Here is a 12,825-nt window from a genome sequence, read left to right on the forward strand (position 1 = left end):
GAGACGAGGAGATGGGGAGATGTATGTGTACATGCATTTGTAGGCATACATGTACATGCATTCAAAGGGGTATAGTTAGCTGGAAGATGACTCTTTGCCTAGTGCACTAGTGCACTAGTTTGTCCTTGAGGATTCAACACCAGTGTCTACATGCAAGCTACAGCATAACATAGGCCTACAGCATGACTACGACTGGCATTACACCAAGACGCAGGCCTAGTACTCAAAAACTCTATTGACTATGACTGACATTACACAGTGACGCAGCAAAACATGACATGCCCCAAGATGGTAGATGGTGGACATGACAGATTAGTCTTAATTATGAAGATAACTTTCGCATGCTTTCGTACGTAGCATATCATATACTATGGTCTTCGTGACAACGACCAAGATGCATCGCCACATATAGTACCAATCCAAGGGACGATGTAAGCAAAACGAGGTCATACAATGCAACATGGAATATGTAAGCAAATAAAACGAGGTCATACAATGCAATTACTGCTGGTGCTGCTGCCATGTTTTTTCAGCACCAGTAAATTATTACATCGACCTAAGACATAGATTAATCACTAGTGCTACTAATTACTACCGGTGCTATCGCATGCATTGTCCCCCTGCTGTCGGTGCTTCGAGCTGTGCGTGGGAAGGGTGCTTGGCTTCTTGACGCGCGGTGGTGCAATGGCGGCTGACGATGCATGGGTGGGTGGAACTGACGGTGCATTAACTCGCACCCCTTGGAAGACGGAGCGCCTACGTTGGGAACCGGTGCGAGCAGCCAAGATGGACTCTTGGGTAAATGTGGCATCTCTTTGTGGGGAAGTGAAGGGCCACGACCAGTCGAAGGACTGGGTAAAACGGCGGCTCTTCATGGGAACCACGCGAGCAGCGTGGCTAGGGAGTTGAAGGGCCTACGCGCAAAGTAGGGACAAATAATCACTCAAAGGAATAAATTCCTTCAGACTTACCAAAATCAGGTGATAGCTCAATGGTTTGTTCGCTGCTCTAGAACTTGTAGGCTTTGGTTCGATTCAGGGATGCAACACATTTTTTTGCATTTTCTTTCAATTTATATTCCTTCATTTTTAATTTACAAATTTTTTAGTCCTAATTTTTTTGCCAATTTAGGTCTATACAATTCCATTATATATTTTCTTAAGTCCTAACACAATGTGCATGAGTGGATGCTATCACAAATACAAAGGTAAGTGTATATCACTAGCCTGGTTTAATTTATCACAAATACAAATACAAAGATAAGTGTATCTTGGTGTCACGAACCCAAACCTAGGTACATATGTCACGCTGCGAAAAGATGGTTTGTGCGATAAATCCTATCCTTGAGGAGATCGATTACCAATTTGCACTAAAACATTGTCTGAGCTCCCACATGAAATCACCTCAAGGCAAAGAAGGTGACATTGAACAAGATACACCTATATGATATGCCATATATATGATACACCTATATGATACACATTTGATCAAACAAGATTCCAACTTGTCTATTCATAAGCCCCTGGTACCTTGGACACATTCGAAAAAGATAAGTATATCAAAAAATGCAGGTGAGAATACCATCTCAAGCCGACAAAGAGTCTCTTTAATTGAATTACTAAGTTTGTCAAGATCTTCTTCCACGAGCTCCTTCGAACAAAGTGCACTGAAGAACCTACTAAGCTGAATCAATGGCATGACAACTTCTTTGGGCAAAATCTTTCTGACAACTAAGGGTAACAATTTCTATAGAATAATATGGTAGCCATGTGTTTTCAGTCTAGACACCTTACATGCATTTGCGTCAACACATCTCCTTATATTGGAGCTAAACCCATCAGGCATCTTCGCTCCATGTAGAAATTGGCATAAACTTTTCTTGTCAGCCTTATCTAAAAAGTACAAGGCTGGTGGCAAGGTATAATTATCATTGTTAATGACAGGGTGCTGATCTTGCCTTATCCCTAGCCGTTCCATGTCAAGTCGGGTCTTCTCATTGTCCTTACATTTACCTTCAATTTCAAGCAAAGTACCCAATATGCTCTCGCATATGTTTTTCTTAATGTGCATCATGTCCAAATTATGCCTTATGAGCAAAGAAGACCAGTAAGGGAGCTCAAAAAAAATACTCTTCTTCCTCCAATTGTGCCATCTTTTATCTTCATCACGCTTCCTCTTTTTTGATGTCGCCTTTCCAAATATCACTTGATCAAAAGTTTCATACTGGTCCAATACCTGTTGACCAGACAGTGGTACTAGAGCCTCCCTGGTTTCCACCTCATTGTTGAAGCTCATCTTGTTCATGCGCCAAGGATGGTTCGACGGCAAAAAACGACGATGTCCCATGTAGCAGTGCTTTTTTCCAAATCTCAACCACAAATAATCCATATCCTTGTGGCAGTATGGACATGCAAATTTGCCTTTTGTGCTCCAACCAGAAAGCATCGCATATGCAGGAAAGTCATTAATTGTCCAAAGCAGAATAGCATGTAGTTTAAAATTCTTCTTTACCTTGTCATCCCATGTATCAATTCCCTTTTCCCAAAGATCCTTCAGCTCATCAATGAGGGGCCTCAAATATACATCAATATTCATTCTAGGAGATTTTGGACCAGGAATCAACATTGACATAATCCAATAAGGTTGTTTCTCAAACAACCAAGGAGGCAAATTGTAAGGGATGAGGATAACAGGCCATGTGGTGTATGTAACATTTTGCATGCCAAAGGGGTTGAAGCCATCAGAAGCAAGACCCAACCTAATATTATGAGCTTCCTTTGCAAACCAACCATACTTGTTATCCACATGCTTCCATGCCTTCAAGTCAGCAGGGTGACGCATTTTGCCATCATCGACCAATTCTTCCTTATGCCATCGCATTTGTGATGATGTGCTCTCTGTCATATATAATCTTTGTAGCCGAGGAGTAAGAGGAAAGTACTATAGGATTTTACGTGGGACACGCTTCCTATTTGTTGTATCAGCATCACCATCTGCAATGTCCTTGTGGGCACCGTCATCGGTCGTTTTCCACCTAGACTCGCCACATTTGGGACATGTATCTAGATTTGCGTTTTCCTTCCAAAATAACACACAATCCTTCTCACAGGCATGTATCTTTACATAGTCCAAGCCTAGATCTCAAACCACCCTTTGCACTTTCTCCATTGTGTTTAGGACACAGTGGCCTTTAGGAAAAAACCTTGAGAATAGAATAAGTACCCCCTCCAATGCTCTATTACTAATACCGTACAAGCACTTAACCTAGAAAAGTGCAACAATAAAAGAGACCTTAGTAGCATCCTCACAACCTGGATACAATTTCTTTTCTGCCTCCAGTAATAATTTGAAGAATATCTTTGCATGTTCATTTGACTGTTCATTGTCATTAGTATCTCTGATCTCTCCATGTATAGCGCCTCTGATTAGGGATCTAACCAAATTAGTGACACCACGATCGTCATCACTTGGTGTGCCTTCTTCGTTGTCTACTCCAACTTCATGTGGTGCGGATTCGTTGTCTACTTCTACATCAGCTGGTGGTGGTGCATCATTGTGTACTTCTACATCAGCTACTGGTGCATCTTTGTTGTGCAATCCCACATCTGAACCTTCCCCTTCCCTGATAAAGCTTTCATCAAACCCTCTATGAAGCAAATGAAGCTGAACCAGAGGCTGTGGTCTGTATGCCATGCATACACATCTAGGACATGGACACACAACAGTTCCACCTCTCGATGTGCCACCAAATGTGACGTCTAGAAAATTTTGGAGATTCTCCTACCACTCAATTGAAGAACGAGGCAAGCGCATCCAACTCCTATCATCACCTAACATTATTTTGCAATGATGAGATCACATCAAACACACCGTGGTGGATGGGAGGAGGAGTCATCGAACGAGCAGAGGAGTTGGATAGGCACTAGATCAATGGCGATGCTCGACACCAAATGTCACGAGAGGAGGCGCCGTCGATGATGCAAGGGTTTCAACTGAACTAGAACAGGAGAAGAACTCTATGTCGCACATAAAAAATTGCGTCCATGGGAAGGCTTCTTTGTGCTGCCCCTCCTGTGCATTGTGGGCTAGGCCATTGATCAGTTTAGGCCCAGTCATGTTGGTGCTGGGCACGCTGGGAGCGTTGGCCATTTTAGTACCACCTCGGATGCATATGGAGAGACACACCAGCTTAAATACTCAGTCGTCGTTTGCTGTACTGAACTTCTAAATACTCAATCTTTGACCACCTGGCTCGGGTCACATCCTCTCGAGCAATCGCACCTATCCATGGGCTACATTGCTTGTAGGGCCCATGTTGCTCTCGTGGCTGGCCCCTCTAGCACAGGCGCGCTATGTACGAGAATTTGTGATCCGAAGCCCAATTTTTTTGGGTAAATTTTAGTTGGCAACAGGCGTTAAAAAAAATCACCATGAACAAGTGGAATGCACATGCTAGTAACACGTTGAATAGGAGATCGATCTTCATTAACCAAAAACATAGTTCTAGCACTACAAGTTGAGCCAACTAGCCATGGACATCATTAGGCAAAAGCAAAAGAAACGCAACAGCTCGCTAATTCACAGCTTGCATACATAGAGAGAATTAGTTTTTGATCCCCAGTCTCCTTTCAAACACCATAATTTCATGGCATATCCTACAGTCCTCACTGCAAAATAGGCTAACTTGTTCCCAGCCCGTACCCTTGCCATAGGCGCCTCCAGCGCATGGGAAGTCACCGCAAACTGGTGCCAGCGGAAGCATATCACCATGATCGCGCCATGTAACTCTGGTGATGAGGCACGTGGCCTCCTCGCGGCACACCCGGTAGCCATCGTTGTGCAGCTCCTTTGGGCCAGTGCTCCCGCTCGCCGCCAAACCATCCTCACCTTCGACGCAGCGGATGTACATCTTCACGATGTCATCGTCCATGGCCCCGCTGTTGTTCCTATACATCATTAGGGCATACAGGTAGCCCCCACATCGTGCCCACCTGCAGTGACGCAGGAGAGCTCATGGAGGGATGGCTAGGGGGCAGCGAAGAAATCTACTATCCTGGTGAGGGTGCAAGCCTCCGGGTTCCCCACACCAACCAGCAGAGCGGGGAGGGCGTAGTACTTGTCCGGCTCGTTCCATTGCATATCCTCCTAGTATGTTCTTAGCAATGCCACGCGCCATCCGATAGATGGGTCACCGCACGCACGGTGCATGACCCTACAGGTCACCCGTAGCCTACCGAGGTTGTCCATGGGCTAGAAGGAGGTCACATCAATGTGGCCGATGATGTCAATGAGCACCTCCATAGGGAGGTCTGTGAGCAATCAACATTGCCTCCTCAATGCCATGAACGTGTAGAGGTGGAGGGTCAGGAAATCTAAGGGGGAATGGTGGAAGGAGCGACGGCGGGCTACAGGCCGAGTTCTTGAAAAGCTCTTTTTACGATATGGCAAGGAGACTACGGAGAGGGGGCAGGGTATAGGAGGAGTTATAGATATTAACCACTGTCGATGCCTTGGGAACTGCCGAAGAACAAGTAGAGGAGACGAGGAGATGGGGAGATGTATGTGTACATGCATTTGTAGGCATACATGTACATGCATTCAAAGGGGTATAGTTAGCTGGAAGATGACTCTTTGCCTAGTGCACTAGTGCACTAGTTTGTCCTTGAGGATTCAACACCAGTGTCTACATGCAAGCTACAGCATAACGTAGGCCTACAGCATGACTACGACTGGCATTACACCAAGACGCAGGCCTAGTACTCAAAAACTCTATTGACTATGACTGACATTACACAGTGACGCAGCAAAACATGACATGCCCCAAGATGGTAGATGGTGGACATGACAGATTAGTCTTAATTATGAAGATAACTTTCGCATGCTTTCGTACGTAGCATATCATATACTATGGTCTTCGTGACAACGACCAAGATGCATCGCCACATATAGTACCAATCCAAGGGACGATGTAAGCAAAACGAGGTCATACAATGCAACATGGAATATGTAAGCAAATAAAACGAGGTCATACAATGCAATTACTGCTGGTGCTGCTGCCATGTTTTTTCAGCACCAGTAAATTATTACATCGACCTAAGACATAGATTAATCACTAGTGCTACTAATTACTACCGGTGCTATCGCATGCATTGTCCCCCTGCTGTCGGTGCTTCGAGCTGTGCGTGGGAAGGGTGCTTGGCTTCTTGACGCGCGGTGGTGCAATGGCGGCTGACGATGCATGGGTGGGTGGAACTGACGGTGCATTAACTCGCACCCCTTGGAAGACGGAGCGCCTACGTTGGGAACCGGTGCGAGCAGCCAAGATGGACTCTTGGGTAAATGTGGCATCTCTTTGTGGGGAAGTGAAGGGCCACGACCAGTCGAAGGACTGGGTAAAACGGCGGCTCTTCATGGGAACCACGCGAGCAGCGTGGCTAGGGAGTTGAAGGGCCTACGCGCAAAGTAGGGACAAATAATCACTCAAAGGAATAAATTCCTTCAGACTTACCAAAATCAGGTGATAGCTCAATGGTTTGTTCGCTGCTCTAGAACTTGTAGGCTTTGGTTCGATTCAGGGATGCAACACATTTTTTTGCATTTTCTTTCAATTTATATTCCTTCATTTTTAATTTACAAATTTTTTAGTCCTAATTTTTTTGCCAATTTAGGTCTATACAATTCCATTATATATTTTCTTAAGTCCTAACACAATGTGCATGAGTGGATGCTATCACAAATACAAAGGTAAGTGTATATCACTAGCCTGGTTTAATTTATCACAAATACAAATACAAAGATAAGTGTATCTTGGTGTCACGAACCCAAACCTAGGTACATATGTCACGCTGCGAAAAGATGGTTTGTGCGATAAATCCTATCCTTGAGGAGATCGATTACCAATTTGCACTAAAACATTGTCTGAGCTCCCACATGAAATCACCTCAAGGCAAAGAAGGTGACATTGAACAAGATACACCTATATGATATGCCATATATATGATACACCTATATGATACACATTTGATCAAACAAGATTCCAACTTGTCTATTCATAAGCCCCTGGTACCTTGGACACATTCGAAAAAGGTATGTTCATTGTAGAGTACGTAAATAGTAAAGCAAATGACAAAATGTTAATACAAGGGGTCGAGTAACACAATGCAAATAAAACCATGTGAAAGGAAAAAAGTTTTTTGAGAAATTGGAAAAAAGAATCACCTGATTTGGACAACAAATGCGAAATCTAAACACGTTTAATGTTTTTACAATGAATCAAAATAAAAAAGATGAACACCATGAACCGAACTAGAACAGCATATGAACCCGACGCCAACAAGTGGGTCCCTCATATCAGTGGCACGCCAGCCCAAAACTATGTATAATAATGTAGACAAGCAAGAAGTGAAACAAAACAACCAGTAACTCAATGGTGTCTACGACAGTGATATAAATCGACGTTCCAGGTTTGATCCTTGTTCTCCACCCTTTTTCCACTTATTTTTTTTGTAATTTTTGCTAAAAATTGGCTTGGCGCCCGCATGTAGCCATTTACCGCCTAATACCCCGCCCATTATGCGAACAAAATGAATCTTAACATCCCCACTTCCTCATTATCCTCCCCATCTCCTCCAATTCTTTCCTTCCCCACCTCCAACTCGGTTCCCGATCTACACCCACCGCCGCCGCTTGTCTTTGCCGTATCATCGTCATTGGAGGGGTGCCGGTGCAGGACAGCCCATACCTAGAGGCCGCTACGACGTGCCTCCCCACCATCGGTGCTCAAGCCTCAAGGACTCCCAGACTTCCTCTTCATCAAAGTTATGGCAACCCTATGGCCATTGATCTATTCACTTTTCACTTACGAAAGAGTAATGCATGTACCTATGGGTCTATGTAGTTAACTTGTTCAATGTAGTTGGACTGCAGATTGCATCAATGGAGACTCAATCGACGTCACCTGTGTTCAACACGCCAACACCTGCTTCATTGTCCAGACCCAGGCCAACGATGTCGCTTTTTCAAACACCTTCGTCCAGGACGGCGACACCTCCTGCCGATGAAGATGGAGGTGATGGCAACCAATCACAAGAAAACCTCTGGCGTTCCACTCAGGATGACGATAGGTAACGACACAATGTCTGTTTGGATGCTACTGCAATGATTTAGAATTTGACAAATTACTTCAATAATAGTGAGATCCTTCAATAAATGGTAGTGAGATGCTTCAATAATATGAAGGACACATTATTGTTTGCCATTCTCAAGTTGTTCCTTCTTTAAATATTGTTTAGGGTGTGCTTATGTTTCTTATTACATTCTATGACAGCTCAGAACAAACATGGATTGTTTCTTTCACTTGCAAGGGGGCACCGGGGGGGCAATAATTTGCTCAATATACAATAGCCAGGGACGAGCTCACGTTTGGTAACTTAATAACAATGAAATCAAATTTGGGGTATGGTACCAGGGACTACTTGTACTATAAGAGGAGAAGTGGTAACTCTGTAGCAACACTAAACGATATCGAATATGATGTCGATGCAAATGCAATGATATCAAGTAATGCAGAGGAGAGGGAGGTCAGATTAGTATTGTCAAGGGATCAAATAACAGAGCGAACTATGGACATAACACCCATTAAATTGCCAAGAACTGTGGCATCAAATAGTGAACATTCCATAGATGAGTCACTTGATGATTACAAGGTGTGGCTTAATAATATGCATAGACAGGGCCAAGGCATGGGTAAGTTATGTTGCTGCCCTATTATGAATTGTTATATTATATTATATTGCAATGGCCAAATCACTAATAGCAGCATGGCTTTTGTAGATTTTGAAGATATATATAGGGATGACACAGTCAAGACTTACAAAGAATGGTTAAGGGTGCAAGGAAAACTAGATTAAATTAGTAATATATACCTTCTTTTCCCAAAATGTCAACCAACTTATTATTAGTCCTTCACAATACATTTATAGTTTACACTTGTGACCTATTGTCTGCAGGTGCATATGACAACCCTACAAATCAGATAGATTTACTAAATTCAAGTCAAGATAGCAATCCAACACCACCTCTGAACTAGCCATCACATGCTCGGCGTGAGAAAACACAGGGAGATAGTAAGCAATGCTTATTGTGATTTTATTTTGATGTTTAGTTCAGTTCAGTTTTCCCTATATAAATGATTTTGTTTAATCTCTTGCAATGTATATTGTTTCGATGGACAAGACTCCCAAAAGAGGAAGGCACGAGGTACTATGAAAGGATTGGTAGCCAGCCATAAGAGATCCAAGTAGGGTAGTCAGAAGCTTAAAGTCTAATTCTCTAGACGTGGAGGAGATGTAAGTGAGAACGCACACACATTTACTAATGAAATAGTAGTGTACATAAGGAAAAAAGCACCACTCATTGGGGTGAGAACATGGAAGGATATCCACCAAGATGTCAAAAATTCAATAGTATCTGATATGATGGTAAGTTTCTGATTTGTTTTTGCTAGCATACACAGTTTTGTTACCAAATTATTTAAGAAGTGACCTAGAATTTATGTTTTATATGTTGAACAACATAAGTGGGACATTGAGAATAACGAAGAAAATAGGAAAAAGATATGGACCATCACTAATGAGCGTTACAAAGGATGGCGAGCAACATTTAGTGCTACGTACAGGGCATACACCGCCTATGAGGAGAGAATGAGACATAAGCCAGAAGAGTTGGACATTGTTGAATGGCACTATCTGGTTTTGTATTTTGGCAAGACAAATTTTTAGGTTTGATGACCTTTACTTTATTCTTTCCATTTGAACTTGATGAAATAAAGGCTATGTTTCGGTACATTGCAATATTTTTTATAATCAACTCCTTGTGCAGAGGGTTAGTTGCAAGAATTATCGGAATCGGCATAATGTAAAGGTACACCATCGGGCAGGATCAAAGACTTTTTCTCAGTGTAGCTTTGAGAAGGTAATAACTTCAGAAGCACATGACCATGCTTCCTTACCTTTTGAAATATCGCTAATTTGTTACATTCTTGCCTAATTAGAGGGACCCAATAACTGGTGATGAGCCAAATGATTTGGACCTTTTCATGATCACGCACAGTAAGAATGGGCAATGGACAAGCCAAGAATCTAGGAATGTCTATGTGAGTATATAATAGTTTGTACAAACCTTATTAACTGATGCAAAGTGAACCCCTACAAAATCATTTTCAATAAACTACTTCAACTGTCCTCCTTTGTTAGGATAATGCATGTAGCAAAATTTTGGAGAGGGAAACAGATGGAGAAGCACTCATCATCTTAGATGTGTAGCAAAGAAGGGGATATGACAGTTAGTTTTACTACTACTAAAGCACTGAGGGATGCTGCGGCTAAGAAACGAGCATTATCCAAAAGGAATCAACAAGCTGGCAAAGCATAGGTGATTTTTGACTCCACTACCTATGAATATTTCTGAATCAGATTTAGTTGGCTAGTTCCTGTTACTGTAAAGTAAAATGATACTTAGCTGAATACTAAGTTTCTATTTGCTGAATATACTAATGTTAATGATTGTTTCAGGAGCAAGATAGAGTTTGAGTGGAGCGCACAACTGATGGATGGTCAATGTCAAGCTAACCTTTGCTACAGTGCTACACATAGTTTATTACATTTTGAACTGTTCAAAGTAGCTATTGTGCGTCAGATACCTTATGTGTTTCAATTGTTGTGCGTGTGTTATCAACTAAGTTTGATATTGGATGTGGTTTCATTAATGAGTTGTACAAACAAAGCATATTTTGGATTAATGGATGTCTAAATGCTTCTTTCATCATATATTGTTCGGCATTCAATTATTGTTTGAAGCAAACAAAGCATTGCAATATGGACTATCGACAAAATAATTTGGCATTGCAATATATGATATAGCAACAAACAAACGGTGTTGCAAAAAACATCATACCAACAGAATAGTGGGCGTTGCAATAGAGTCTTCAAACTGTAGCAACACAATAGTTAGTGTGGCAATAGAGGGTCCAACAATAGCAACCGGTATTGATCGTTGCAATAGAGAGACAACCTCTAGTAACCAAACATTTACTGTGGCAATAGACGGATGCACCTATACCAACCACAATGTTTAGTGTTGCAATAGAGAGGCTACCTCTAGCAACCAAATATTTATCGTGGTAATAGATGGTTCCACCTATAGCAACCAGTATTGATCGTTGCAATAGAGACGCTACCTCTAGCAACCAAATATTTATCGTGGCAATAGACGGTTCCACCTATAGCAACCACTGAGATAGCATGGCAACAGAGGGTCTATCTATTGTAATGCTATTGATGCGTGTCAGTAAGGTCTATTGCAACACCAAATATCATTGATAGTGCACCTATTGCCACACTTTGGGTTCATGGCAATAGGTATTTCTGGTGTTGTAATAGGGGGAAAATCTATTGCAACACCAAAGAGAGTCGTTGGGCAAACCTTTCCCAACGGTTACTATGGCAACGCCTACCAACAAAAATTTTTTGTTGTAATTTTGTCTTTCACAACCATTTTTGGTCTATTGCAACGCTTTTAGGCCATTGCATCAGGGGTAAAACCTTGTAGTGAGGCCATCGGTCCACTGTCGAGGTCCAATAAAGGATGGCACACACTTTGGTTCTACGTGAAGAACGACGTCGCCACCCCCTTGTCAGACTTCACTAGACGCCTAATCGAAGAGACGCCGTCGGTGTGGGGGTGGGGACCCTCGACAAGGAAAAATAAAATGCTCCACGACCTCCTAGATGCCATCATGCTCCTAAAGAACTATGGTCTTCGTAGGGCTGGTGTCATCGAGGCGTATCACACGAGGAGGGTGGCATTGCTGATGGCGCGCGCCCTCCCGCTATATAGGATGACGCCCGGCACGTAGCTCGTCGGGACAGTGCTCACCTAGGGGTGGCTTCACCACAGCGAGGTCATGCAGCGCATCAATGAAGAGACAGAGGAGTCTAACGTTGTGTTCTTATCTCGAGACATCCCATGATGCGACCAGACGTGGGCTTTGTTGAGTTGCCAACGAGGTTGGGCTTTCGGACCTCCGTTGTGCCACTGCCAGAGCATGCGGCCGTGAGGGCAACGAACCGCACCGCAGATGAGAAGAGGAAGAAGAAGAAAGATGAGGAGAAGGCGAAGCGGCGGGCGAAGCAGCGAGCGAGGCTGGACCGAGGAAGGCAACGGCAAGGTTCAGAAGAGGAAGAGGAGGAAGAGGGTGATGGTTTCGGGTCACCCATCCAATAGGATGAGTGTAGGGTCGAGATGGCGAACTAGAGGGGGGGTGAATAGTCCTTTCTAAAATTAATCGCATCGGGTAACCAAAACAAGTGCGGAATTAGAACTATCGGTCTAGCCAAGACTACACCCCTCTATCTATGTTCTCTAGCACCTTCCAAAGATACTAATTAAGCAACAAAAGTGTCGGGCTAGCTAGAGCTCACCTAACCAATTCTAGGAGCAAGGTCACACAAACCTATGCCACTAGTACTTTAAGCAACAAGGGAGCTCCTACACATGCTAGTAAGCAAAAGCACAAAGCCAACTAAGCTCACTAGCAATGCTCAATAACAAGGCAACCAATGCCAAATTAGAGAGCGCAAATACTTAGCTACACAAACTAAGCAAAGTGACTAACAAGGTTACACAAACCTAATTAGCCACGCAAGGGAGCTACTTCTATGCTACACAAGCAAGAAGCTAACTAGTAAGCTACACAAGCTAACTAGTTACAAGAGCAACTACACAAGCACAATGTATATGAAAGTAATTACAAGCTTGTGTAACAAG

General features: G+C 43.0%; 1 pseudogene; it reads left to right on the plus strand.

Annotated features, from left to right (window-relative positions):
- Window positions 1–7,935: 7,935 nt before the first annotated feature.
- LOC136455079 (uncharacterized) lies at window positions 7,936–11,914 on the plus strand (annotated as a pseudogene).
- Window positions 11,915–12,825: the final 911 nt, after the last annotated feature.

This window comes from Miscanthus floridulus, chromosome 5, assembly GCF_019320115.1.
Source record: "Miscanthus floridulus cultivar M001 chromosome 5, ASM1932011v1, whole genome shotgun sequence".
In the NCBI taxonomy this organism is placed as follows: Eukaryota; Viridiplantae; Streptophyta; class Magnoliopsida; order Poales; family Poaceae; genus Miscanthus; species Miscanthus floridulus.